This window comes from Anas acuta, chromosome 1, assembly GCF_963932015.1.
Source record: "Anas acuta chromosome 1, bAnaAcu1.1, whole genome shotgun sequence".
NCBI lineage: Eukaryota > Metazoa > Chordata > Aves > Anseriformes > Anatidae > Anas > Anas acuta.
The window spans coordinates 136,419,118-136,445,942 of NC_088979.1; the positions used below are offsets into that span (position 1 = coordinate 136,419,118).

General features: G+C 37.9%; 1 protein-coding gene and 1 long non-coding RNA gene across 10 annotated transcripts in view; one reads left to right on the forward strand and one right to left on the reverse strand.

Annotated features, from left to right (window-relative positions):
- Positions 1-20,574: 20,574 nt before the first annotated feature.
- LOC137843675 (uncharacterized) lies at positions 20,575-22,530 on the reverse strand. Of its 3 annotated transcripts, XR_011089626.1 has the most exons (4): positions 22,438-22,526; positions 21,965-22,049; positions 21,757-21,810; positions 20,575-21,615 (listed from the first exon to the last, which is right to left on the reverse strand). It is a non-coding gene; the product is annotated as an uncharacterized lncRNA (long non-coding RNA). The 3 variants fall into 3 exon arrangements; XR_011089628.1 differs by lacking the exon at positions 21,965-22,049 and having other exon boundaries at positions 22,438-22,530; XR_011089624.1 differs by lacking the exon at positions 22,438-22,526 and having other exon boundaries at positions 21,965-22,422.
- A 181-nt stretch (positions 22,531-22,711) lies between these two features.
- FAR2 (fatty acyl-CoA reductase 2) overlaps positions 22,712-26,825 on the forward strand; it is a 153,668-nt gene continuing 149,554 nt past the window's right edge. For 2 of the 7 annotated variants that reach the window (XM_068659155.1, XM_068659184.1), the window contains exons 1-2: positions 22,712-22,864; positions 23,006-23,333. The gene's annotated coding sequence lies outside the window, so the exon portion shown is untranslated. The other 5 variants (XM_068659203.1, XM_068659163.1, XM_068659206.1 and 2 more) reach the window with 5 other exon arrangements.

A 26,825-nucleotide genomic window follows, 5' to 3' on the forward strand; every position in this document is an offset into this window, starting at 1 on the left:
AGCAGCATTGTTAACTCAGTTTTGTGCTGAGTGAATTTAATTATAATTAAAAGGGGTTCAATAAAAGCAAAAGAAAAGATGAAAACATTCTGTACCACCACTTTGCGCCTCTTCCAATTGGAGGTTAGATGCCAGAACATTGTGTTGTGGCAGAATTTTGTGCTGCTGTAATTGTCTGTGCCAAGTAGATGGCAGCAAAGAATCTTTTTAAGAGGAGGAAATAAAAGAGTCTAACAAAGGGGAATAAACTGAAAATGGTAAAAAATAAAAATAATAAAAAGGAAGACAACATTAATAACTGGGAGCATCCTAGAACTGCTTATGTAAGTGCACCAGACCATGTAGTGCAGTGATGCAGAATGATCTAAATTTTCACCTAACAGTTAATCCAGTAGATTAAGCTTGATACATTTGCACAGCCTGAAAGTGGAAATAGTACTTAGGGCTTTCTCACAGTAGCTAACTTTAGATCTGCAAGGACAATCCTATTAGGTTCCATCTAGTGCAGTGACTTTAAATTTCTTTTAGATGCAGTCCTTAACAAATTTTTACTGCAGGTAAACTGAATTCAAGCATATTATGTAAACATTTGCTGCTCTTAGTTACACTTTGCATCACCCTTGGAATTATCTGTGGATCACAGGATGAGATTATTGCTTTATGGTTGAGGAAACAGAGGGAAGTTTATTTAGTATGTAAATTGGGACTGAATTGATGTACTGAGTATCAGCCCCTGGAGTAACTATTTAGCTATAGAAAGACTATGTGAACACAGGTTTATTTTCTCTGAAGCTTCCCTTTTTGGAAAATAAATAAATAAATAATGAATATATGATTTGCTATCCAAATAATTCATTGCACTTCAAAGAAATTTCAGACACACACATCCTTTCCTGAAGAGGAACAATTTATTCACAGATTATCTAAATGCAAACTTTTATTTACTTAATGAATAACCATTGGAGGAAAACACTGTTACTGTTGCCCTACTTTGTTTTCCTCATTTGTTTGTTTTCTGTTTGTTTTGGCCTTATGCAAATCACACAATAGACATTGTTGTAAGACATGTTCAGTCAAGAGAATGGCTTATCCAAGTCATTACAAACATTAAACATATATGAACTCTTTCTGAACTACATATAGTTAAAGTTGACTTTGCTATTTTCTTAGTGCTCTGTAATGTAATAGTTTTACTTACATACTAAGTTACTGTGATAAAAGATATAAAAAGAGGCTGAATGTAGAGTCAGAGATGAGATTAGGTGGCTGCAGACAGGCTTGGATATCATCATGAGTTACTGTTTTCCTACTTGAAAAAATATATTTGACAATTACCTGTGAGAATCTGGGTGAGAATGACATGCTCCCCAGCTGAGGAAAGACTTTTTGAGCAAGGAATGGAATGGAAGTAAAAATTATTCAATTTTTTTCAATGAGTTATTAGAGAGTACTGAGGAAGAAAGATAAAGAGGAAATTTCAACAGAATTGTCTAATGCATGTCATGAAGCTAGAAGGGGTAATAGGCCGTTGTGATGGTGGTAGCACACTGTTTGCTAAATATTACTAACCATGTATTACAAATTATTTATTTTTATAGTAATAGAAAGTGTTCTTAAGCTTTCATTTGTGCTTACTGCTATTTTAGTAATAGGTAGTAATGGTAATAGAAGGATGGTTGGACTAGATGATCCTGTGGGTCCTTTCCAACCTTGTGTTTCTATGATTCTATGATTCTATGATATTCACTTCAGAAATAGCTTTGTTGTTCATTGATGTGGCTTTATTTTTGCATGATTTCTATCTTAATATTGTATCCAGTCCTTTGAATATCTTTTGTAATACTGAAATATTCCTTTTCACAAAATACTTAAACACTGTAGCAAATTAATACGAAAGATTTTTTTTTTTTTTTTGCGTGTGTGTGTGTTTGTCTGTTTGTTTGGGTTTTGGTTCTTTTTTTTTCACTCAAGCACTTGTACCTTCACATTGTATTAATACTAGTAACAACAGGGCTAACAAAATATTTTTGATTCAGGGAAGAAGATTTCTCCACTTTTAAGGGATAACAATACCCAAATCTTAAAAACAGAGAACAGCAAAAACAACAAAAATTCTATTTTATGTCATATTGTTAGGTCATCAATAATGTTTTTAGTCTAGTCATATAATCATATAATCATAGAATCATAGAATCATAGAATGGCTTGGGTTGGAAAAAAACTTAAAGATCATCTAGTTTCCAACACCCCAGCCTATGCCAAGGACACCACCCAGTAGATCAGGTTGCCTAGGGCCTCATCTAACCTGGTCTTGAACACCGCAAGGGATGAGGTATCCACAACCTCTCAGGGCAACCTATACCAGTGCCTCACCACCTTCTAAGCAAAGAATTTCCTCCTAATCTCTAACCTAAATCTCCCCTCTTTTAGTTTAAAACCATCCCCCTTTCTTTCATCATTTTCTGATTGAGCAAAGAGTCACTCTCCATCTTTTTTATAAGGTCCCTTTAAGTACTGAAAAGCCACAATAAGGTCACCCTGCAGCCTTCTGTTCTCCAGGATAAACATCCCCAGCTCTCTCAGCCTTTCTTCATAGGAGAGATGCTCCGTCCCTCTGATCAACTTCATGGCCCTCCTCTGGACCCATTCGAACAGGTCCACATCCTTCTGACTCTGGGGGCTCCAGACCTGGACACAGAACTCCAAGTGTGGCCTCACAAGGGCAGAGTAGAGGGGGACAATCATCTCCCTCGACCTGCTGCTGGTCACCTGTGTCATTATGACCACACAGAGGCCAAGGTTCCTTTAAGGATCATAACTTCATCTTCTTTATTGAGGACATAACTTCAACTCGTTGATAACATGACTTCAACTAACTTTACTGAGGACAGCCTCCCTTCTTATACCATTAGCTCTACAGAAGTACTTTTCCACTAACAATTCATTGGTCAACAACTTTGCCTGGAAACAGCAAACACCCAGCAACTTCTATGTTTTAACGGCTAGAGTACAAGTAATTTGAGACAGCAAGGCAGCTCCTGAATCACCCTTCTTTGTTCCTTCTAGAATCTTTACATTCCTCATGGACTCATTGTTAAGAGTCCGATGTTATCACCAACCATGGGCCTTGTAGACCCCCATGGTGATACTCCCACAGGTAACCCTCTGTTGATGCAGCCCAGGGTGCACTTGGCCTTCTGGGCTGCAAGCACGTACTGCAGGCTCACGCCAAGCTTTTCATCCACCAGAACCCCCAAGTCTTTCTCTGCAGGGCTGCTCCCAGTGAATTCTTCACCCAGTCTGTCCTCATGCCTGAGATGGCCCCAGCCCAGGTGCAGCACCTTGCACTTGGCCTTGTCGAACCTCATTAGGTTCACGTGGGCTCAATTCTCAAGCTTGTCCAGGTCCCTTTGGACGGCATTCCTTCCTTTTCTTGTATTGACTGCCCCCCTCAGCTTGGTGTCACCTGCAAACTTGCTGAGGGTGCACCCAATCCCACTGTCTGTGTAACTGATAAAGATATTCAGCAGAACCAGTTCCAGGACAGATTCTTGTGGTACATCACACATCATCAGCCTCCACTTGGATACAGAGCCACTGACCACCACTCTCTGTGTGTGATCTTCAAGCCAACTCCTTATCCACTGAATGGTCCACCCTTCACATCCATATCTCTCCAATTTGGAGACTAGCATGTCCTGTGGGACAATGTTAAAGGCCTTACAGAAGTCCAGGTAGATGACATTGGTCAGTCCTCTCTTGTCAACTATTGTTGTAACTGTCACTAATTAAAAATATAAAATAATAATTAGAAGACTATAATCTGTTTGACAAGTCATATTTCAAACTGCATTTTTAAAAATAGCAGATAGCATACAGTAATTTTCTTTAATGATGTTATCTGAGCTCTGCAGAAATAAAACAAAGGAAAACCAGTTCCACAAATTGTTTCTCATTCCCAATTTGAACAAAGAGAATTTTCAAAATTTAATCATAAACTAGAAATGCAAAATTCAGTGAGCTCTACATGATCTTTAATGTCCCTTCCAACCCAAGCCATTCTATCATTCTATGAATCTCTGCAGAGCTCTCCATTGTAGAGCTAGCTTATGGGATCCCTTTTGACTTTTATCTCACAGAAGAGTTAGAGTAAAGTTATAACTTATAAAATGTTCTGTGATGTTCTGAGATAAATTGGAATGTGGTATGATAAGATATAAAATAGAAGCTGACCTTTTTCAGTTTGATAACAACCACAGGCTTGGTAAAAATTGCTTTAAATATTTGAAATATTATCACCCCTTCCCTTCTCTGCTGAGGAAATTGAAACAGCAGAGATTGCTGGGATGATGGCAGAGCTGGGAACAGAAAGCAGCATCATGATTTCTAGGTCTTTGTGTTTATTGGTCTAGAGGTTACAGTACAGCTAAGTAGTAAGACTACATGTACTGAGAGAGTTTTTATTCAAACACAATAGCTCAAGAAATGAATCAGAAATATATTCCAAATTAGGGCAGGTGCTTTATGGAGGTTAAATATATTCAGGAGTGATGCACAAGAAATCTTTTCTCTTTCAAAAAGTTTGTATTCATAGTATTGATCTTTTAAAACTCCCATCACAGTACTAATAACCTACACCGGGATGCATGTCTCCGGTGGTAAAAACAAACACACAAACAAACAAACTGTGTTCAACACAATACTGTGAAAGTATTTAATAGATAGACAAGTAAAAGAACTAGATCAAGCACATATTAATCTGGTATTTCAAGGTCAAATAAAGCAACACATTTTATTTATGCCTTTTATTCATGATACTACCTTCCCCTCCTCCCCCCCATCTCTACTTAAAATATACAAATGAGTGAGTCACAAAAGCTTTGCCTTGAGGTAATCTAACTTTGAGACAGAACAATTTAAAGACCAACCAAACCAATCTAGAGGAGCAAAGTATCTTCCCTACATATTCCAGAAAAACTGGGCTCAGAAGGCAGAAGATACAGCTCCAGACCAAGATACTAAATTTGACTCCGAGAATGTGATGCAGCTTGTGGTAATGAAGGTCACCAAAACATATGATTAAACACCTTTGTTGACAGTGGAATATTTAACTCATTTTGTTTCTGTTCCCTTAAACTTACAACAAGACTAGAAACAACATCTTTATCTCGTATTTCCTTTTAGGGCCTGCTGGCATGTCATTTGGGCATGTGAATGCATGGACTGGTGATCTTCACCAGTGAAGATCTCTTGCTTATGTCATGACTTTTTTGTCTGTCTATATCCACTCACCTTTTGTGTTCATCTAGCCAGGTAATAGTCTCCCCATGCTCTGCTCTTGCTAGCTGATTTCTGATGGGTGAAGAAGTCATGGTAACCAGGAGGTGGGTCTTTGCAGCAGCACAGTTCAGCTCTTGAGTTGACAGGAAGGGTAGCCTAGCAATCCCTCAATGCTATCAGAAGGTGCAAAGGAAGAGGGAACAACTCTTACTGCGGAGGCCCAGGTCAGTGTTTGGCAGTGCCTGAGAAGATGCAGCATCCCAAGATCTTTAAGTGCTCCTCATGCAACACCAGATGCTGAATGCCACGTAACTCCAGCTTTGCTGGAAATGCCTACACATAATAACAGTTGTGTACTCACTTCTTCACCCATGCAGGTCTGCTAAGGTACAGCTCAGTGACCAGCATTTTAACATAACCATTATGTCACCTAACTGTACACAGCAGTAGTAGCTAGATAGTAGTAGTTAGATTCTCTGGTCATTAGATTTCCATGCTGGATTTACTAATTTACTCCAAAATCTCCTTGAAACAAGGTCTTCTCTATAGGCTAGCTGTAGAATCCAAAACTTGCTTAGTGGAGACAGGTTGAGGGCTACATGAACTCCAGAAAGTTGCCAGTCTAGAAAGGCTGCCTTGGAGAAGAAACAACACAATTTCATTGAAGCTACTGATCTTTTTTTCAACGGATAAAATTTTGGGAGGCTATGGCCATTTTCTCTGAGGAGTAAAATAAATAAATAACTAGATGAATGCAAAGCCTAGAAACTAACATGCAAAAAGGTGTGCTGTAATATTCTAATTGGCATGTTTTTACCATCAAATAACACAGCTTTCTGGCTTGCTTCCAAATACCAAGTCCTGCTTCTCCATATTGCTTCTGCATACACGTACAAAGTATACAGGATAATTCCAATTTCTACACAACAGTTCTGTTTAATTTCTGCTAGTCACTTAAATATTTTATTAGATATTGTGCAAAAAAGTGTCTTTATCAAACCACATTTTCTCCTTGATGTACATATTTTATTCATTTATTTATTTATTTTGTCTTAATCCACTAGATAAGGTGTGGGGGACAATATTTTTCTTCTTTCAGTTCTGTATCAAAAATCTTTCATTTTTAAGCTGCCAAAGCTACCAAGATTTTAAAGTACCAATTCTAGAAAAAATGTTTAAGTTTTACCTTCTGTTAATATTTCTACTAAAGTCATAAAATCAATTTTACCTAGCTTTCTTTAGAGCCCAGCTGTGACATGCATGTCCATATGTTTACAGTATTTTGTACATGAACTATATTTTATGTGGAAATTCCACTGAGTTTTAGAAAGAATAAGGGAAATAAGATTTTTCATACTTTTTTGCAAAATGTTGAAAATCTATGTGTTTGTGTCTAAACATAGATCTTATTCTTGGAAAACAGAGGTAATCTTGTCTATTTATAGCAAATTTATAAAAAAAAAAAAAAAAAAAAAAAAAAAAAAAAAAAACTCAGATGTTCATCCAACAGACTTCTGAATCTATATGAAGTTAGAGCTAACTGTAGAGGTAATGCACTTGTAAAGGCTCACAGTTTCTGTTTGCCAGGAAGAATATATGTTAGAAAATGTCTGAAAGTCTTCATGTATATTTTTATGTCATTCCCAAAGTGCTCTGGTTTTAGTAAATACAGCTAAGAAAATAAACTTTGAGGGGCTATATTTATACATTGAGAATATTTTTAGTGTTTTCCTCTGCTTTAAATTATCTGCAGCTTAAAATAAAATAAAATAAAATAAAATAAAATAAAATAAAATAAAATAAAATAAAATAAAATAAAATAAAATAAAATAAAATAAAATAAAATGTTTCTTAAAAGCAGGAGCAATGCAGTTGAAAATGGTAGACAGATGAATGGCTGAAGAAGAAAAATATTTATGGAAGCAAAAAATTTCAAGAATTCTTACTCTGTCATGTTCCAGTTGAGGATATTTGCAGAGGAAGATTGATTAATCTTCCTGTCACATTTATGAGACTAATATACTTTAACATATCAGTTTTTCTGAGATTTAAATGAAACAAAGTTATGAGACCATAATAAATGGTTTTAGGTTTACAAAGATGGTGAAGGGCCTAGAGGGGAAGAGGTACGAGGAACGGCTGAGGTCACTAGGCCTGTTCAGCCTGGAAAAGAGGAGACAGAGGGTAGACCTCACTGTGGTCTACAGCTTCCTCACGAGGGGGAGCAGAGGTGCAAGCATTTGGACTGTGCTCTCAGTTGTATGGTCTGAATTTTTGGGTAGACTTGAGTGGAGACAGGAGTTGGACTTGATAATCCTTGTGGTTCCCTTCCAACTCAGGCTATGCTATGATTCTGTTCTATGACTCTAAATGTATAACAGTCAAAAATAACAAGATACTTTGCATGCATATTCATCATATTAAAGGTTCTTTCTCTTTGCTCTAGAGTGATCAAAGGTCTGCCTAATTGGCAGACAAGGCACATTAGAAGCAATTCTTATGTAAGCATGTGAACCCCAAGGGCATACTTTCACCACAGCATCAAGATAATATTACTTTTGAACCTTAAACACTGACAGCACTCCCCTAGAGAAATGAAAGAAATGCTGATATGGAAACAGTAGAAGGGTTGCCAAGTTCATCTTCCGTAATGAACTGACACCAACAGAATGAATCCTTGCTACACATATTTAATGTTGCATCGCCTGATGTATACTTACAGACAATAATTGTGTATATGCATTTTTATTATTCTGCATTATGATGTGAAATACTTTTTTTGTTTCTTTGAAGATGACATGCAAAAGGTTTTAGATTTCTTTTTAATGTAGTTTTGAAATTCTTTGGTGGTGAATAGACAGGGCATGTATTTTCACTGTACTTTAAAGTCATGGTAGGAATGCTCTTTTTTCTTCCCTCAAAAGTGTCAGGAGCATCAGGAGCATTCGCATTTTCTTTTTTTTTTCCTCCTTGGACTGCAACATCACAGATGTGCTCTGAACCCTCACAGTTTTATTGAAGTAGTAGTGATAAGTGTTTAGTGGTGGTATCATTTCATGCGCATGGACTCAATCTTTAAAATAGCATGAGTGAAGAAAGCTTAATTTTAAACATTTCAATAAACCTTCTCACCATTACTCATCTGTCTTGCACTGTCAACATAACCATACTCTCTACTCTATATTAATATTTCAAATTTAAAATGCTAGACTAATGTTTCACTATGCTATTTTTAACTAGATAAAGCTAGATTTTTTTTCTCTAAAATCTATATTTACCTTGTTTTGGTTTGGTTTGGTTTGGTTTTGGAGTACCATATTATCTTAAATAATGGATGCTCATGTACTTTAAACAAAGCAGTAGCACAAGTTGCAAATTAAACCAAGTGCTTGGTGAGAAAGTATTTATGAATAGAGATGTCTAATATGTTTCTCTCCCCTTGCTTCATGAGAATGGCTACTTAACACCTTGCTAGGTTGCTCACTAACAACTCACTTGTGTTATCTTAGCCAAGTTTTGACTCATTCTGACTTGATGTACCATCCAATCAACTTCAGGGTTAGAGCAGAACACTGTAACAACAATGTAGTGAAAATGGGAGTTTGAGTAACAAAGCTTATCACAAATCTGACCAGCACTAAACAGGAAGTTGAAGAGGTTGTAGAATTTAGTAGGCAAACGAAATGCTGAATATCACACATGCACACATCCAGTTCTGTGTTGTTTTGGGCTCAGTGCTCCATTACTTCATGTGCACATGGTGGCCTGAGATGGAAATGAATAACATCACCTTGTCATGGTTGTTTATATCTCAAAGTAAATTTTGAAGCCACTGACTGTCATACTTCAGTAACAGTTACTCTTTACTATTAATAGTTTTGACTGTTCCAGGATCAGGATCTCCCTGCTGTAACCTTTACTGCCTGGTCACTTTTACTTGGACCTCTTTTAGTATATTCAGAGTCCCCACAAGTAGTATTATACTTTCAGGTGAAAAGCAATCATTTATGAGTTAATTCTTATGGTAGATAGCTAGAACGGTAATAATGGCCTGAGCACTAGTATGCCTATCACTCCCATGAAGGTATTTCTTGACTCTGCTGGCTGGGCAGTTGATATGCAGGTGGAAAAATGCTGGCCTGTGCTATTGAAAGAAGATTATCCTAAGTTTTGCTGAGTTTCCTTCTGTCTTTATGATGTTTTAGCCCGAGGTTTGACATTTTTCCATGATGTTATTTTCTTTTAAGTCACTATTGTTGTCTCACTTTCACTTACATTTTTATTTTCACTTTTCTAATCTTGCATAGCACATTATTCTACAGGTCAACAAATTAATTATTATTATTATTTTCAGTGAAGCTAACCAAGGTGGTACAGCCTGTGCTTCTCTGAAGAGAGCTAATGGTCAGGGTTAGAGCAGCCCCTATGCTGTAGATCACTCAACAGTTTTCTGATCTGGAAATTTATAGGTGTTTTGGATATCAATAAGTAAATCGTAATTGGGTTTTAACCCTGCTTTTAATGGCTTAATAAGTTTGTCACATTCTGAAGTGTTTTGCTAAAATGCTGAAACTCCCTACTCATGCCAAGTCAGCAAGGTTCTATCAGGAAGAAATGTCAATAAGGTAAAAAAAAATAAAATTGAAGGAGAAATCTGCTCCAGCAAATTGCACGAAGAAACAACATATGCACATGTAAGAAATAAATGCTACCAAAAGAAATACAAAAACAAAACCAAAAACAAATCAAATTAATGAGCATGTTTAACACTTTTTCTTTTTTATATTTAAATTGTTGTATAGCTCCACATTTCTGATATGGATCTGGATTTTTTAATATTAATTCAAATCTATGCTAGTGGATGTACTTCAAATGTGCAAAAGCAATTAGTCTTTGAATCATGTTCTTACTGAATGTAAGTTTCTGGTAGTTTTTCCAGGCTTGTTCTTCCGCCAAGCTCCAAGCAAGATGTCTGTTCTGATATGTTCTGTTTTTGCAGTTGAATTCAACTGTCTTTTGTGCTAATATTTACTCCAGTTCATCCTGCCTTTTACAACTGTGTTATAAGTAGTACAAATAACTGAGAAGGTGCATTCAAACTATTTTGCATGGCCTCCCAGGCCTCATGGATTTGATACCAGAATGCTTATCGTACTACGATACACTGGTTTGTGTTGTTCTATCTTGCCATTGGCTTCCTTTATTTGATTCTCTGACTTGATCAAATATCTACCTTCTGTAGATTCTGCTGTGCTGGAACAGTTGATGGCTCCATCTCTGCCAAAGACCTCCTTGCCTTAACTATGCAGAGTCATCTTTAGTTTCATCACTGTTTCTCTTCCAAACCTGCAACTATGAAGTGTACACAGTAGCTCATCACAGGTTATATGGTCTTGCTCTTGCTCCTGTGGCTTTGCAGCTGTGGCTTTTTCACAACTGGGCTCAGTTTTGCTCACCAGTGCATAGTGGCTTTGCACACTGAGCCCTTTTGTGATGGAATAATGCTTTACCTCTAGAGGTGTTTCATCAAGCCCAGACGAATGTATGGTACAATATTCTGTACTAATTGTATAAATAAGTTGTGTTTGTGCTTTCTTTGGATTATTATCCAGGGTATCTGACACTTTCTGTAGTATTACCAAGTAGTATTATCTAGTATCCCTTACTGTAGCCTAGATTGGAATAGGAAATAGTGAATAGTGTGACCTCACAGATAAAGAGTGCCTAATATGTACAAAAAAGCTTGTGCATGTCTGTGACCTTCTACAAAATACCACTAGGTGTCCTCTTGTAGTAACTTTACTTCTGTAATATGTATAGAACTATATTCAGGGATGGGAAAAAAAAAGTAAAAAATAAAATAAAATAAAATAAAATAAAATAAAATAAAATAAAATAAAATAAAATAAAATAAAATAAAATAAAATAAAATAAAATAAAATAAAATAAAATAAAATAAAAGCCTGGTAGATGCATACCCCAGAACTGATTTTTGGATTGACTTCTGTAGGGCCTCTGAAGCTCAGTTTCTTTTCTGAAACACAGGAAACATTGGGATGTTTTCAGCTCATATTTCTGTGAAATAGTAATAATATTAATAAGATTTCCAGATCATACTGGTTTTGTTTGTTTGTTTGTTTTATAAAGACCAAAGTAATATGTGTATATAATCAAAAATATATGAAAGCAGAAAATTGTTCACATGCATCTGTCACATGGAAGTTGTATTTATAGATCAACCAACCAGGAAATAACCCACTCCACCTTTGGACCCCAAAGAGAAAGATATTAGTCAAAAGATTACAATACAAACATTGTAAGGTCTATGGTTTAAAAAACAGGATTAAGACTCATGTAACAAGGAGCCTATTTCTGGCTGGAATCAATCACGTTATGCGAAATAGGTTGACATTTTGTGATGTAAGTCACTTCAGACATGCATAGTAGCATTATTTGCTTAGTCATAATTTGATCTGAAAATATGAGGTATTTCATTAAGTCCTTGCAGTGCTGTGACATTTTACTGCAGGTTATTCAGTATAGTTACTCAGTGCTGATACTGAGCTGGTGAAAAACAGCAGCTAATTTCAAGTGCACCACAGTATGTTAATCTGACCTTCTCAGATGTCTGCTTTTCTTGAAATCATTTGACCATTATATTTTTGTGCACTGCAATTCTTGTGCTAGCAGGATTATTTTCAAATATATATATATATATATTTAATTATTATTTGCACTCACAGCTTTCCATCTTTTTTATCTGTCCATGTATTATAACCACATGAGGAAGTTGAAAGTGGGATAGATTACTGTTAAGAAATAAATCTGTCCAGATTCTCTTGGTAACATTACACTGCTATGATTCTCTCATCAGGAAGTTCAAAATAAATTCAGTCAGACTGACAGATGATAAGATCTCTTATTATCTTCCTCTTAATTTTAAACACTTAATTGTAAAATTAGTGTTTTTTTTAATTTCTTCTCAGAGTCTCTAATCTTCAACTATGTCTTGAGAGAAGAATAATAAATTAGTAGGGGAAAAAGAGAGATAAACTACAAAATGTGGATTTTTTCATTAAAAAAAAAAAAAAAAGGCAACATTACTTAAATTCCTTAATTCCCTCCCTTCTTCCACACACAAAATAAACAAATAAAAAATCTCAATGCATATTAGTAGCAGAATGATGTTTTGAATCTTATTTTTTAATATATAGCAATAAATCTTCTGTTCAGTGTTTGACTGTTTACTTTTCAAGTGTCTGTTACTCCATTAATTGGAATTTTAGTGTTTATCTAAAAGATGATTGAAAAATACCTGATCTTCCATGTCCTTTCAGTTTGCTTCATTCACCTGGTGTATATTAGGTGGAATATATAAGTGATTGAAGTGGATATATGAACTTTGAGGATTAGCTGATATACCCTGGCTTAGCATTGATAGGAGAAAGGGGCTCTGCATCTGTGTGACTGCTATAAAATCAGCAGAACTGGAGCATAGCCACAATCTAGAGAGTTTTCGTGTTAGGGAAGGCTGACTGAAGTCCCCATAGTCTTGAAATAAATCCATGCTAGAACTTATCTGGCCTGGCACAGGAAACTCTGTAATGTGCTTCCAGTTTAGGGCACTTTGAACAGAAATTCAGGTGAACACAGAAGATCCTAAGACAAATTTTATTTTCTTAATTTTGCTTAATTTGTGCTATCAATTCAATGCTGAACATGGCTCTAACCTTTAGAAACAATAACAACAACAACAACAACAACAACAAAAGAAAAGGTATTAAGGGCATTGTAAAAACTGATTGAATGGTATTTTCTGTAATGTGTGTGCACACCGGCAATGTTGTAACCTGAGCTTTATAAAAGCAGCAGATAATGTGCCTTTTCAAAATCCAGCTGTATGCAAGAAAAGATCAGAGAGTAACCTGACTTGCAAAATTGGTTAGTTAGCTGTTTATGAAGCTCCATGGCTGTCAGTTGATACGAAATAACAAGGGCATGTGGACTAATCTGGATCATACTCTGTAATCAACCTTTCACTAATATCAGAATTGCATGTTGTAAACCATAAAGAAAACAGGCACTCATTTAACATTGGCTGCTAAATAACCATTAGGTAAAAGAAATTTCAATCCAGTTCCTTGAATCAACAAAGTTAGCGAGCTGTAAGTAGGAGTCAGTGGCTGGTTAAAATTACTAAAGACATGATTTTCTGCCATCATCACTGAGGGTTTACAATAAACTTAATAGTTATAGGATTTGATTTTTTTTTTTTATATATATATATGTTTGTTTATTCCATAGGCCTCCGCCCACAGCTGGGCTTTTTAGGAAAGCCAAAGTATCTCTGTGTTACTCTGCAGACTGTTTTATACTTGTACTGTTGGAGTTGGTGATCCTGCTAGCTATGTTCCAGAACCTCCATCTAAATAAGCAGAATGATATTAAATGCAAGTGAAAGATAAGTTTAGTGTTATATATTACTTAAAAACAGCTGTTCTTGGAAGTTCCCTTTCTGTATTGCAGTGGTAATGGGACAACTCTAATCTCACGGCAATATGAATATCATAGGTCAAGCTGCAAATTTTAAAGCCACAGGTAGAAATTTCTGAGGAAGAAAATAAGTTAATTAATTCTGTATGCTTTCTTTCATAACATATTTATTTTCTCCCCTGTATAGTTATTAGAAAACAATTACTTTTCTCAGAGTACCTCACAAAGTTTTAATTGGTCTCGTTGGCAAAAAAATCAGAGAAATACTGATATCAGGAAAGGAGCCAAAGAAAGTTTGTCTTTTAATAAAATGGAACCAAAAACCAAACACCAGAACCAAACCAAACAAAACAACAACAGCAAAAAACACATTGATATCTGAGAGGGTTTTGAGAACCTGTAGGAGGAGTTTCACAGTGTTTTAAAGTACTTGCAGACCTCTTTAGAGGAAACTGAAGATGTTGGAGTCCATATTGTTCTCAGTCTCTTCATCCTTGTCCATCTTAACTTAAAAAAGCATATAACACTTATTTTCTATACACTTCCACAAGACTTCAGATAGATTATTTCTTAAGCCAATCAGCATCTGGAAAGTACACATGGAACAGCCATATCTGAGACCTTGTTATACTTTCTTGGGGATTTTTACTTGAGCCAGAACTATAATCTCAAAGTAAAGCACTGCTATTATAGATGTTGTAGTTTTCTAAGCAAGCAATATATTTTATAATTGATATAAACCAGGACCGTGAAAATTTAGTTGAAATAAATCCTTGATGATTTTTCTGTGAAATTGAATGGATATTTTATTTGTCATTTGCAGTAAGATGTACTAAATGCTGTTTCTTTAGAGCAAACGTGTACCTCCTTTTCTGAAATCTCTTCCATTTTAGGTTTGTTCTCTTTTCCTGGCTTCCAAAATCCATTTTCTTTTGCACATGATGGATTACAGAACTACTTAAAAGAACTTCTGTAATGAAATGAGCATATTCATTATGAACTATTAACACTATACTAGTGATTTTTCCTCAGGCTTTTTGAAAATCATCTTATTGGAGAGTATTGTGGTTTTAACCATGTTACAATAGCCCTGTTCTCACTGCTCCTCAGCTCATGCACAGCTCGGCTACCTCTTGTGTAATATGGTTTAAATATGGTTAACTTGGTAATATAATGCTAATTTAGTAGTATAATATGGTAAACATAGCTTTAGTGTTTAAATACTAAAAATTGGTGTTGCCCCATTAAAATTAACGAAGTGATCTATGACAAGCAGTTTCTGTGAGTTCAAGCAAAGCATTAATGTATATAACTGTTTGTAATTTTGTTTTATAAATAAAGATAGGGATTGCATATGCAGGCTTTAAGAAATCAAATTGATTCATGTAGAAATGTATTTATGAATGTAAATGAAACGTTTATGAATGTAGATTAGTGTAGTACAATATTGGGGGTTTGATGGATGTTTAAAATATTTAAGAATTATGTCAGCTTTAGACCATCTTGAAATTACCAAAGGATTTGGTGGTTGGGATAGAACAACACATATTTTGTAAATATATATACTTTTAAAATTGTATCAAATTTATGTTTGGACCAATTCAAATATTTACTGAATATACATTTATAAATTATGAACATCTTTCTGATTGACACTGACCATCATACTTTTGAGTTGTTTCATATTTAAGCAAATTTGGTTTATTTTTTCAGTTCCTCCAGAAAATAAATAAATAAATAAATAAAATAAAAGAGCTTATGCAATCATTTGATCATTTCTTGTCTTGCAAACCACTGACTAAGTTTTCTTATATGTAGTAGAGACTGCAAAGTTCTGAAGTTTCTATAAGTTTAAAAACAAGCAAACAACAACAATAACAAAAATACAACAACAACCAACAGCAGCTAAGTGAAGGTGAGAATCCCAAATATGGACCTCTACTTAGTCCCTTATCTATTTGGAGAGGTATCAGCCAGCTGGCTACTCAGCATGTGCAAAACTCTAAAACAGCTGAATCTGTTGCCATACAACTATGTGATCGGAGAAGGTCACACTGACAATAGAGGAAAACATTTATCTGACACCTTTGAGAGAGTTTTGGTGTGTTTGTTTTGAAAATTTACAACTGAATCTAACTCTTTTCCAGCTAGTAACAAAAGCTTCATGAAAATGTCTAATTTTCAGCCTCCTCACCTATCTTTTCTATTGCCATCTAACAATTTCTTAAGATTCCCAGACAGCTGTTGCTTGCTCATCAAAATCTTCTGTCTTCAGGTCAGCTAAATGCAAATTTTTCAAGCACGGCTGTAGTTAGGTTATTCTTAGGAAAAAAAAAAAAAAAAAAACAAAAAAAAAAACACTAAATTGGCATTATTAATGAGACATATCAGGAAAGAAAGAGCAGAAAATTAATAGTCCATCATAGTTATTGCCAAACCACATGACACAAGATGAGACAATTGAACAGTGAGATTATATTTTAATGACAAATAGACAAAACTAAATAATGTGAACACTAAGAAATAATATGTTCAGGCACAGCTGTTTAAGCATTTGGTTAAAAAGACTTTCTGCATCAGCTGGGAAAGCTCAGTGGTAATCCTAACAAACCCATAATGAATGCTGTGCATGAGGGTCTGCACAGCACAGGCACTGCATGTGTGCATTGTGCTCAGTATCTCCTGTATGTTTCTAAATAAGATGGTCTTGCTTCAGTAAGTGTCACTACAATGGCAACACCAGTCCCTGTAACTTGTGTTTTTATGCTGCAGTCATCTTGATGGCTGCCTTGCTTCCTTCTTTTTATATTACAGTAGTAAAAGTTAACAGACAGAACTATATTGATTAGTCTCAGGTAAGGTTTTGGACTTAAAAGTAATTTTTTCCTTAAAAGGAAAAAGGTGCCTTTCCAGACCCCCTGCCACAGGTGGAGAAACTTCTGTTACAAGCTCTGACTGGAACTGTCCTGACTTCCAAGTCTTCCTCCATGTTCTGTTTTACTTGAGACTTTGAGAAGAATAATTTTGATGAGAGGAAGGTGGCATTAAAACTTTTCTTGATGGAAGCACAAGGTGAAAACAGACTCACAGAATTCTCTTAAAGGGTCTTTTCAAAATGGTACTCACAGCATATATTTGATAGTATTAAATGAGTCTTTTTAACTAAAAGAGGGACCACAAAATTAAGCATCAGATATTCTTAGGAAGAAAATCTCTTACCAGTTTTATCAATCATTCCTTCTGAATTTCAGTGTAGTCATTATTCTGATAAACCATGCTTACCTAAGCATGTATTTTTTTTTCTTTCCCCATTGGCTTAGAGTAAGAGGGAAGGTTGTTTTGCACAGGCTCTGAGAGTTGTGTGGGTCTCTCTCTTGCCTAGAAGGTAACAACTCATGAAAACCATGAGGAGTTGGAATGGTATGAGCTGTGCATATTCAATAAACAGGAGGAGTTTTATGGCATGGCCTAATCCTTCCTGTCTCACATTGTCTCACATGCTGCTTGAGATGTTCTTTGGCTATCTCTTGATCTTGGATGTGAGTGCCTTTTCTAATAGTGTGTTCCATGAGAATGGAAAGTTGTTTGGGCTGCTGGACATGTGAACCCAAGATTTCCCCATCTATTTATTAGTAGTCAGTGAACCTTTCACTGGGATAGTTCCTTAATCTGCAAGTGTGCAACATGTTAAACTGAATGCTCTTTCATGGTGCGAGTAGTATATGCTTAGAGAGGTGACAACAGAATCTAATGCAAGACAGCATCTACCTGTAAACTTTCTCCTGAGTGGGGGTTTGCCCAGATAAAGCAAATCATTGTTTCGTTTTCAGATCAAAAGCCGGAGTGGTTACCCTTGTACTTGTGGTAATGCAGGTCATCATGGTCAGCACTACAGCTTAAGCCGCAATTTGGAGAAGGCTTTGTCTGAACTGACCTGCCTTCATACTCCCATGTAGCTGAACTTGAAAGGAAAATAGTTTACATTTCTTTCATTGATTATGTTCTTGTTACAGTTGAGGTCCCTTCTGTTTCGGTCTTGTCTCAGGGTAAGCAAGAAGAATTCAGATGTAACAAAGAGTATTCACATAGATATTAATGAGTGGAAATGCAAATGTTAATACATTCTGATGGTGCGAAGGGCATCAGATCGTCCTGACAAACTAAGAGGTGAAGATCCCAAATTCTGCTCTTTTGTTATTGTTGTTTGTTTTTGTTTTGTTTTGTTTTTGAGATCCACGTTGCTGTGTGGAACACTTCATTAAGCCTGTGAAGTAAAAGAGCAACCCAGTTAGATTTTCTTAAGCCACCAGTAAAATAAAAACGGTACTCTCTGTTGAAATAAGACATGAAAATGACAAGCTTAGGACAGAATTTTTTTAAGAATGATTGAATGCAACTAAACATCAGGAATAGAATAATTTTCAGCAGCCAGACAACTTCAGCAGCAGTTCTATTAGAAAAATAAACATTAATATTAAAATGTCTGTCAAACTTTTTCCTTTGGATTTCCTCGATGCATATTTCATTGCCTCGATTTGATATTTCATTGCAATGATTTCTGATATGAAGAATCTGGACTTTTTTTCCTGTTTATAGATCTTTTGTGATCTTGTGCTTTTTCTTCAGATTAAGCTACTTTGATAGAATTTAAAACAAACAAACAAAAATATCAACCAAAAAAATGACCTATTTGTGTTCATTATTTTCAACATTGTTGAAAATATTTTTGTGAATTCCACATTCAGTGTAATAGCTAACATCAAAATCAGCAATAATATTTTTTCAAGAGCTGATCACTAGTGTTCTACCTCATCTTTTAAGACTCGGGATGAATACTAAATTGGTTTCAGATGTTCAGCCAAGTGTGGGCACCATAGAGAGTTACTGTCACTGATGTTTATTTTAACAGTAGTGAGGTTCTTTTTAGTGCTTCACCTATTAAGAGGCATCAGAGTATATGATGTGTCATAGCATGGCTTTTATACTGATTATTGTATAGGAGACTAAAGTATACCACAGATAAAATGCAATTATGCCAGATACTTGACTACAAACTACTGTAATTTTTAAGAAATTGTGTTCAACTCTTACTTGTTTAAATGAGCATATTAGCAACTTCACTTAGATTGAGACAAAACTAGATCCTAGCAAAGTGAGGATTTTTTCACTTGGGGTTTGTAACGACACAAGGTTTGTTGTCAGGTATTTAAATTGTTACTGTATTTAAGAGCTTCCTTGTTTTAATGTTCCTAAGGCTTTTTTGAGTCTCCAAATTTTTAATGATGTAAAGGCGTGTAAACAAAGCTTAAGGAAAAAAAGTCTTTTTTTTTTTTTTTTTTTAATGAGATAGTTCATACTGTTAAGTATAAAAAAAAGATACATTTTATATTGAATTTTAGGCTATTCTAAACAAAATTTTTATGACTAAATCGTACACCTGAATTCAGCATAGGAAGGGGGGTAAAAAAATAAAATAAAATGAAAAGTCCTCAACATGTGACGTTTATGCTGTGTTGAAAGAAGACACTGGGTAAGACTACGTCCATAGGTTACAGTAAGCCCTCGTTGTGTCTGGTAAAGGTCTGTCTGCAATAGTAATGAAAAGAGTACTAACAGACATTATAGGAATTAAGCTGCTCAAACTTTTCAAACATTTGTAAAATTCCTTAATTCATCATCCATTAAAAGATGGGGGGGTTATACTGAGGCCCAGCAGTCCCAACAATCCTCAATTTCAGATGGTATAGTGGATTTACATGGCAAGGTTTTAGTAGCAGGGGGCCATAGGGTGGCTTCTGTGAGAAGGATCTAGAAGCTGCACCACGTTAAGTAAGGGCCCCACTGCTGACCAGAGCTGAGCCAATAAGTGATGTTGCTTTGTGCCTCTGTGAGAGCATATTTAAGACAGGGAAAACAACCAAACAAACAAACATTGCACTACACAGTAAGTGGGAGAGAGAAAGGAGTGAGAAACAGCCTTGAAGGCACCAAGGTCAGTGAAGAAGGACGGGGAGAGGTGCTCCAGGCGCCAGAGCAGAAGTCCCCTGTGGTGAGGACCATGGTGAAGCAGGCTGTCCCCCTGCAGCCCATGGAGTACCACAGTGGAGCAGGATTCCACGCTGCAGCTCATGAAGAAGACCACAGTGGAGCAGGTGGACCTTCACCAACGGAGGCTGCGGCCTGTGGAAGACCCCTGCTGGAGCAGATTCCAGGCCAGACCTTTAGCCTGTGGAGAGGAGACCATGCAGGAGCAGGTGACCTGGCAGGAGCTGCTGCCTGTGGGGGACCCAGGTTGGAGCAGTTTGCTCCTGAGAAATGGACCCTGTGGTATGGACCCATATCTGGAGCAGTTCTGGAAGAGCTGCTGCCTGTGGGAAGCCCATGCTGGATCAGTTCATCAAGGACTGCATTCTGTGGGAGAGACCTCACAGCACAGGGGACGAGAGTGACCAACAAGGAGTGGTGGAGAAGAAGTGCTATAAACTGACCATGACCCCCATTCCCCTGCACCGCTCTAGGGGAGGAGGTGGAAGAGGGCAGATGGGGGGGAATGTGCTTTTGGTTTCTTTCCTTTGTTTCTCACTTCTCTAGCTTGTTAGTAATAAGTAATAAATCCTACTTTCTCCCTATGCTGAGTCTGTTTTGCCCATCACAATAATTACTGCGTGATCTCCCTGTCCTTGTCTCAACCCTTGAGCCCTTTTCACAGTATTTTCTCCCCTTTCCTCTTTGAGGAGGGGGAGTGAGAGAGTGGTTGTGGTGGAGCTCAGCCGCCCACCCTAGCAAAACCACCACATATGGTCAACTCTTTCACACTGCTTTCCTGCCCCTAAGTCATCCATTACAGTTAGGGAATACTGCTAAAGGACGTGAGGGAAGTGCTATTCTGATTCTTCTGGTGCTGGCTTTGTGGGCCCTTGTCAGGCAACTCTCCTTAAGCAGTTTTGTATTGCATAGGTTAACAATTTTCAATGTAAAAAATCATCTTTCCTACTTTGATGTCTTCCTTATACAGCTTAAGATGGAAGTTCAGGTTTGTGCAAACTTTGGCAAGCTCAGTTTCAAATTCAGGCTTAGGAGAACTTTTTGTCACTTGCCAACAAGAACATATTAATCGTCAGTTAAAGAACAACAAGGAAAAACAAAGTGGGAGAGGAGGAGAGCAGAGTGTGAGAGCAGTTATGGACTCAGGAGTTCTGGAAAATATTTACTCTTCTGTTCATGTCTCCTTCTTGTGGTATGGGCTGAAGACCCAGGCTTGCAAAAGCTTTCTCCAACTCAGTCACTTTAATTAATGATGGAATTAAGATGGTTACTCAAGAAAGAACAATGCAGGCTAATCTCTCCCATTTGTCCCTGAGGGCAATGTGCTCTGGAGAGTTTACATTCTTTACTGCTTTTAAGCATTTGTGATGCACTACTTCAACTAACCTTTTAAGGCATTTTTTTTCAGCCAAGCCTCTAGTGTTCCCCCACCCCTTTACAAATTTGAGAGCTGCATTGCAACCTTCAGTTCACTGGTTCAAAGGGTGGCTGTCTCAGGTTAGCACTGCATTAATGATTCTTTGTTTCTTCATCTCCTCAATTACATTACCCCCTCATTTTTATTTTATTTTTCCTAGAGATTTCTTGGAATCTGTCATGAACTGTCCCTAACATGGTACCTATTCAATATTATAACTGGCTTTTAGTTGTGAACAGTTCATCAAGCCTGCTCAATTTTTCCCAAGTTCACAAAGGATCTTCTAAGTTTGTAGATTTGAAAGTACTTTGTCTCCCATGTAACGCCTCTTGATACGGTTTCTGCAAAAATGATGCTTATCAAGCTCTCTGTTCAGTAATCTGAAAGACAAAACAAATGACAGTTGTCTCTAATTCTGTGCTTCTCAGAAACTTCCCTTATGGTTATTTTTCCAGACTCCTAGATAACTCTTTCAACAAAGCCACTTCTGATTGCCTATATATTAATTCACATTCGCCTACCTGTTCCTCATTTTGGTGCCACATATTTTTCAATTAGGCAGAGGTCTGTCCAGTCTGTTGAAGCAGATGTTTATGTTAAACAATATGCCAGAGAAGTATGTAGGCAACCAAAACTCTATTTACCCAGAGTTATCTGAGATACCATCAGTCACTTTCTGCAAAGAGCTGTGACTTCCTTGGGTAAGAACCACTTCTGGTAGTTTCTTACCTTGCTTTCCTTGGAAGGTCCCTCCCACTACATTTCTGATAAATTAATCCCGAAATTCTTTGATGTAATTTGTAGGTTCTTTTTCCTTTCAAGGAGAGAGGGGAAAAAAAAAAAAAGGCAAAACAGACAAAACAGAGCTTCCAGTCTTCTGTGGAAGCTACTGAGATAGCACCTAGTTATTTATGCAAGCAGCAGTCTATCTTCCATCTATATAAGGGATGCTGTCAATGTACCCTGCATCATATGCTTTTTCATAAAATGAATTCCCTGAACAGCTCTATCTGACCCCACACAGATAACCCTGCAGCAGCTCTGCAAGTGTGGTGTGGAAAGCTGTTGATGCAGATCTTTTGTTTTGGACAACCAGGATATTTAGCCCTATGCACAGGTTACAGCACAATATTGCATTTGGAGTAGAGGGATGTGTATCGTAAGAACATGGAGGAGAATAAGGTGAAAGCATGAAAGCCTACCTGCTTTGGAGCTAGTCCTAGGGCTTAATTACTAGTGCCAAGGTACACAAACACATGCTTGGGAAGCTCTCATGGAAATGTCAGCCACCTGCAGCCTTTAATCATCTAAAGGATGAAGGTTGGTACCAATGAACTGCAGCTGCGGGCGTAGCACCTAATTCCTTTGTGTTTGGAGATCTGCTGTGATACTAATTTACTCATCAATAAGCATCTTGCCTAACCTCTCTGGGGCTTTTTTCACTGCTAATAAGTTGAAGATAGTAATTAGATGAAATCAATCTTGTAAAAATAATTAATGCTTTTACATACTGTGTGATAAGTGATATAAAAGCATCACTTCTCGCTAGTTTATCCCTTGGGTTGAAAAGATCTTTCTGGAGGTGTATCTTCAGTAGTTGAAGCGAGAACAGGATTCATGGCTGAGTAGGTATGTTGTGTTTTGGTCTTTGTTTTTAAAAGCCCAAACGGCTTTTAAACGTGTTTTAACTACACGAATTGTGTAGTTAATGTGCTGATTTTATAGCTATCCCTCTGTGCAACATTCTTCCTCATCATTTTAAAAACACAGCCGAACGTACTGACTTTAAAGCGACGAGGGAAGGAGGTGCAATACCCTCGAAGGAAAGCCTGGGGACCACTTGCCCTGCCCCTTCGCCATGGATTTGTGAAGCCTTCGGCTTCCTCCCCTTCCCCTCCCGTGCGAGGGCCGCAGCCCAGCCCTGCCTTCCGCAAATCACGACCGCCCGCTCCCTGCCGGTGCCAGGCGGGTAGGGAGGACGACGAGGGCAGGGCAGGGGCTCGGGGAGGCGCTGAGGAGCCGCCGCAGCTCGCTCGCCCTGCAGCGTCCCGGGTTTGCGCGGAGGCGGCGGAGCCGGCAGCGCAGCCCCGGGATCCTGGTAAGGAGAGGGGGCTGCGGGTGGGAGCCTTTTCTCGCCTGCCCTTTGAGGACTGTTGCGGTTTGCTCGGGTGCCCTACGGCACTACAAAACGCGGCTCCAGTTGCTGCTTCCTCCCGGCGGTTCCCGCTGCAGTGGGGCCCCCGTGGGCTGAGCCGCTCCGCATCCCCAGTGGGCTCCGAAAGGAAAGGCAGAGCAGACGCGCTGCTCCTCCCTCCCCCGGCCGGATATATAGCATCAAACCCAGAAGGGGAGGAGAGGTTTGTATTTTTTCTTTTCCGTTTTTTTTTTTTTTTTCTTTTCTCCTCTCTCCTCTTCACCGGGAGTTGCTTGCGTGCTAAGGGAGGTGGGGGCAGCGGTCTGGAGGCGCGAATTGGTGGGAAGGGCGGTAATTGAAGGTAACGACCCGCCGCGGGGCATGGGGAAGAAGCAAAAATAATAATAACAAAGATAAGAAAAAGAAATGAGGTGGGGGAGAGGACGAGGAGGCCAGGCTGCGGATGGATGGTGTTGCTCAGGAAGCGGGGAGGGCGGCGGGGCCGAGCCGCCTGCAGCTCCGGGGCTCTGGGGGGGGGCCGGGCCGGGCTGGGAGCGAGGCCCCCAGCGACGGGCGATGCCCTGGGGAGAAACGGCGGCGCTGGCCCGTCCCTGCCCAGCTGATGCCCCCGCTTCTTCCTGGGAAAGTTAAAGGTGGAGTGCAGCCCTATGAATGAGGAGCGCGGTGAGAGGTCCCTGCGCTGCTTTGCCTTGGGTAGGGCGGTGCTACAGCTCCCCCCATGCACACCTCCCAAAAAAAGGGGGAAAAATTAATGAGATTTGAGGGGAGGGTTGTCTTGTTTTCCCTGTTATTAGGCCTTAGATTAAAATAAATAAATAAATACAAATGGGCTTAGTATTAGACAGCAGTTGTATGAAGAGGTCTGGTTATTCCAAGCCTTGGTGCTGTTTCCCATCTCTTGATTGGGAAATTACTGGATAACTCATGACATTCACCTGCATGGCACTGCAAAGATTTACCCCAATTTTTGTTGCAGGATCCTGTGAGGATATCCTCGGTTTTCTAGAAGCTAGACATGTGACCTTGTCTCATACAGTCCTTTACAATAATGTTGTTTTTCAGAACAATTTTGCTTTATATGTTTGCCTTGGAGCCTTTTAAGGGCGTAACTAGAGACACAAATAACTAATGACAGACCATTATCTTGCAGTGGGAAGCAATGAAACTAAATGGGAGTTGATTCACCCAGAAATATTATGCCATAGGTTCAGTCAAATGATTAGTGTTTTTTTCGTTGTTTTTTAGCCTTATTTAAGATGCCAGTAAAGGTTATTATTAGGTTGGTGAAATCTAGTCCAAAATTCATATCTTCTCTAAGTCTGATTTATTTGGATGTGTATTAAAGTAAGCATAAAATTGAAATATGATGTGATCCCAAAAGTATATTAAAAAAAATAATAATAATGCATGGCCTTTCAGAAACATTTGATCCAAAAGCCCACATCTCTTTACAGAATAACTTTCTGTGTGAACTGGCATTCTGGAAATCTTCACCTGTTTGATAAGGAGCTGATGGCAGTTCAGAGATATGCTACTGGAGTTTGTTTTCATTTGCATCTACTGTTTCAACACAATCATAATTTCCTGCTTACCTGTAATGTTCTTAAATAGAGAAATGCAAGTTTTGATCTTGACTGTATAATATACTCATCTTTTTAAAGCAATTACATAGTTGAAAAATTATAGATGGTTGCTTTAGAAGAGTTGTAGAATCCCTATTATGATTTAGTGTTTTAATCTCCATTTCTTTAATCTTTCATTTGATAAAATACAGTTTTGTAGAAATTACATTTTAAAAACATTTCCTCTGTTTTGGGGTGTTTTTCTAGATTAAGTTCTTCAGAATTACATAGGTGATGAGAATAGAAGACTTGGGTGAGGGAAGGATATGCACTCATTCAAAGTTATCTGAATTAAACATGAAGCAATAGCAGACTTAGGCTAACCTTTCACTATATTTAGAGGATATTGATGGATGCATCTGATATTGTAACAAAGCTGCAACATTTTCATTTCTGCCAATTTGGATTTCAGTTCTAATCCCTATTAAGGTTTGTTTAGATTAGTGGTGAGGAAATGGAGTTCTAAGAGTGTTTAACATCTTGAAGATCATGTAAGAATAGCCTAAGAGTAAATAAAACTTGTAACATGTAATCTTGACAAAAAAAAAAAAAAGACTGCCAGAAAGGTGGTAGGGAATGGCTTGCTAACAGAGGCACAAAATTAGCAGCTCTGTCTTGGCAGCTTAGATAAACTTCCCATGTTTTACTCTAAGTCAGTCCAGATCTGGATCATTAGCAGGGCAGAGTGGGTGGCTAGTGAGCTGTGGGCTTGCTGGTATGAACGTAAGTGATGGCAGGGTGGAAGGCACATAGCAGGGAATATGGATAATATCACCAAAAGCAGTGAAACTGGCATTTGGCCTGTATGGTACAGTGGGGGAAAATTAATGAGCAGCTGATTTCTTCAGTAATCTCTCTGCTGCTAATTTTACTGCTGCTGCTTTCAGTTCCTGTAGCAGAGCGTAGATCCTTTCTCCAGTAGGGCAGTCTGCAATGTTAGACTGTCATTGTAAGAAACTTTTCATTTTTCTCTTTTACATTCCACATAGGAAGTTGCAAATCCTTATCACTTAGCAGTTTGTTTTTCCCCAACGGCAGATAACTTTGCTATCTCCAATGGATGGATCATGTAAATGACAGTATAGTGAAGGAGGAAAAAAAATACATGTTTTGAAATGGGAAAGGGAGGAAAGACCCAACTTCCTTGGTGTTACCACAGGTGTGAATAGTTTAAAGAAGCTGAATAGTTTATAGAAGCTGAAGGGTTGTAGGAAGTAACATGGGTCCAGGGGAAACTCCGCTGATGAGTGATTATCTAACCTGGGGATTGTTGTTTATTTTATTGTTTGGCTTTGTTGCCTTTGTAAAGAGATGTTGGGGATAATCATAGTGTTGCTCTATAACTGCAATATTATCCAATTATTACTATTAAAAACTATAGCATTCTTATTCCCCAAGGCTCCCAGGTCCACAAAGGAGGCTTAAGAAATGAATTTTAATGTAGCAAAGCCATCCAGTGAAGTTAACGCTATCTAAGTTATTAGCAGTAGATCATGGAAAGAGTCAGGCATCTACAGACATACCTAGAAATAACTGTTGATTGAAGCATGTTCACTTCCCTGGCACACAGAATGTTATTATGCAAAGGCAGTTCTTGCCTGGGAGCAGTTCACCTGCATTAATGTGAGACTGTTGCTGGAGGTCACCAATATTTGTCTCTCAACAAGGCAAAGGGTGAGGTTCAGTGGTCATTTTAAATTACCACAAATGTGGGCTGCTGCCAGAGGGTCAGCCTGCCTGCCTCACCTCTGGCTACAAATTCCTGATCTCTCACTTGTGCTGATACTATAATTTGTGGCCAAATGCAAATCCG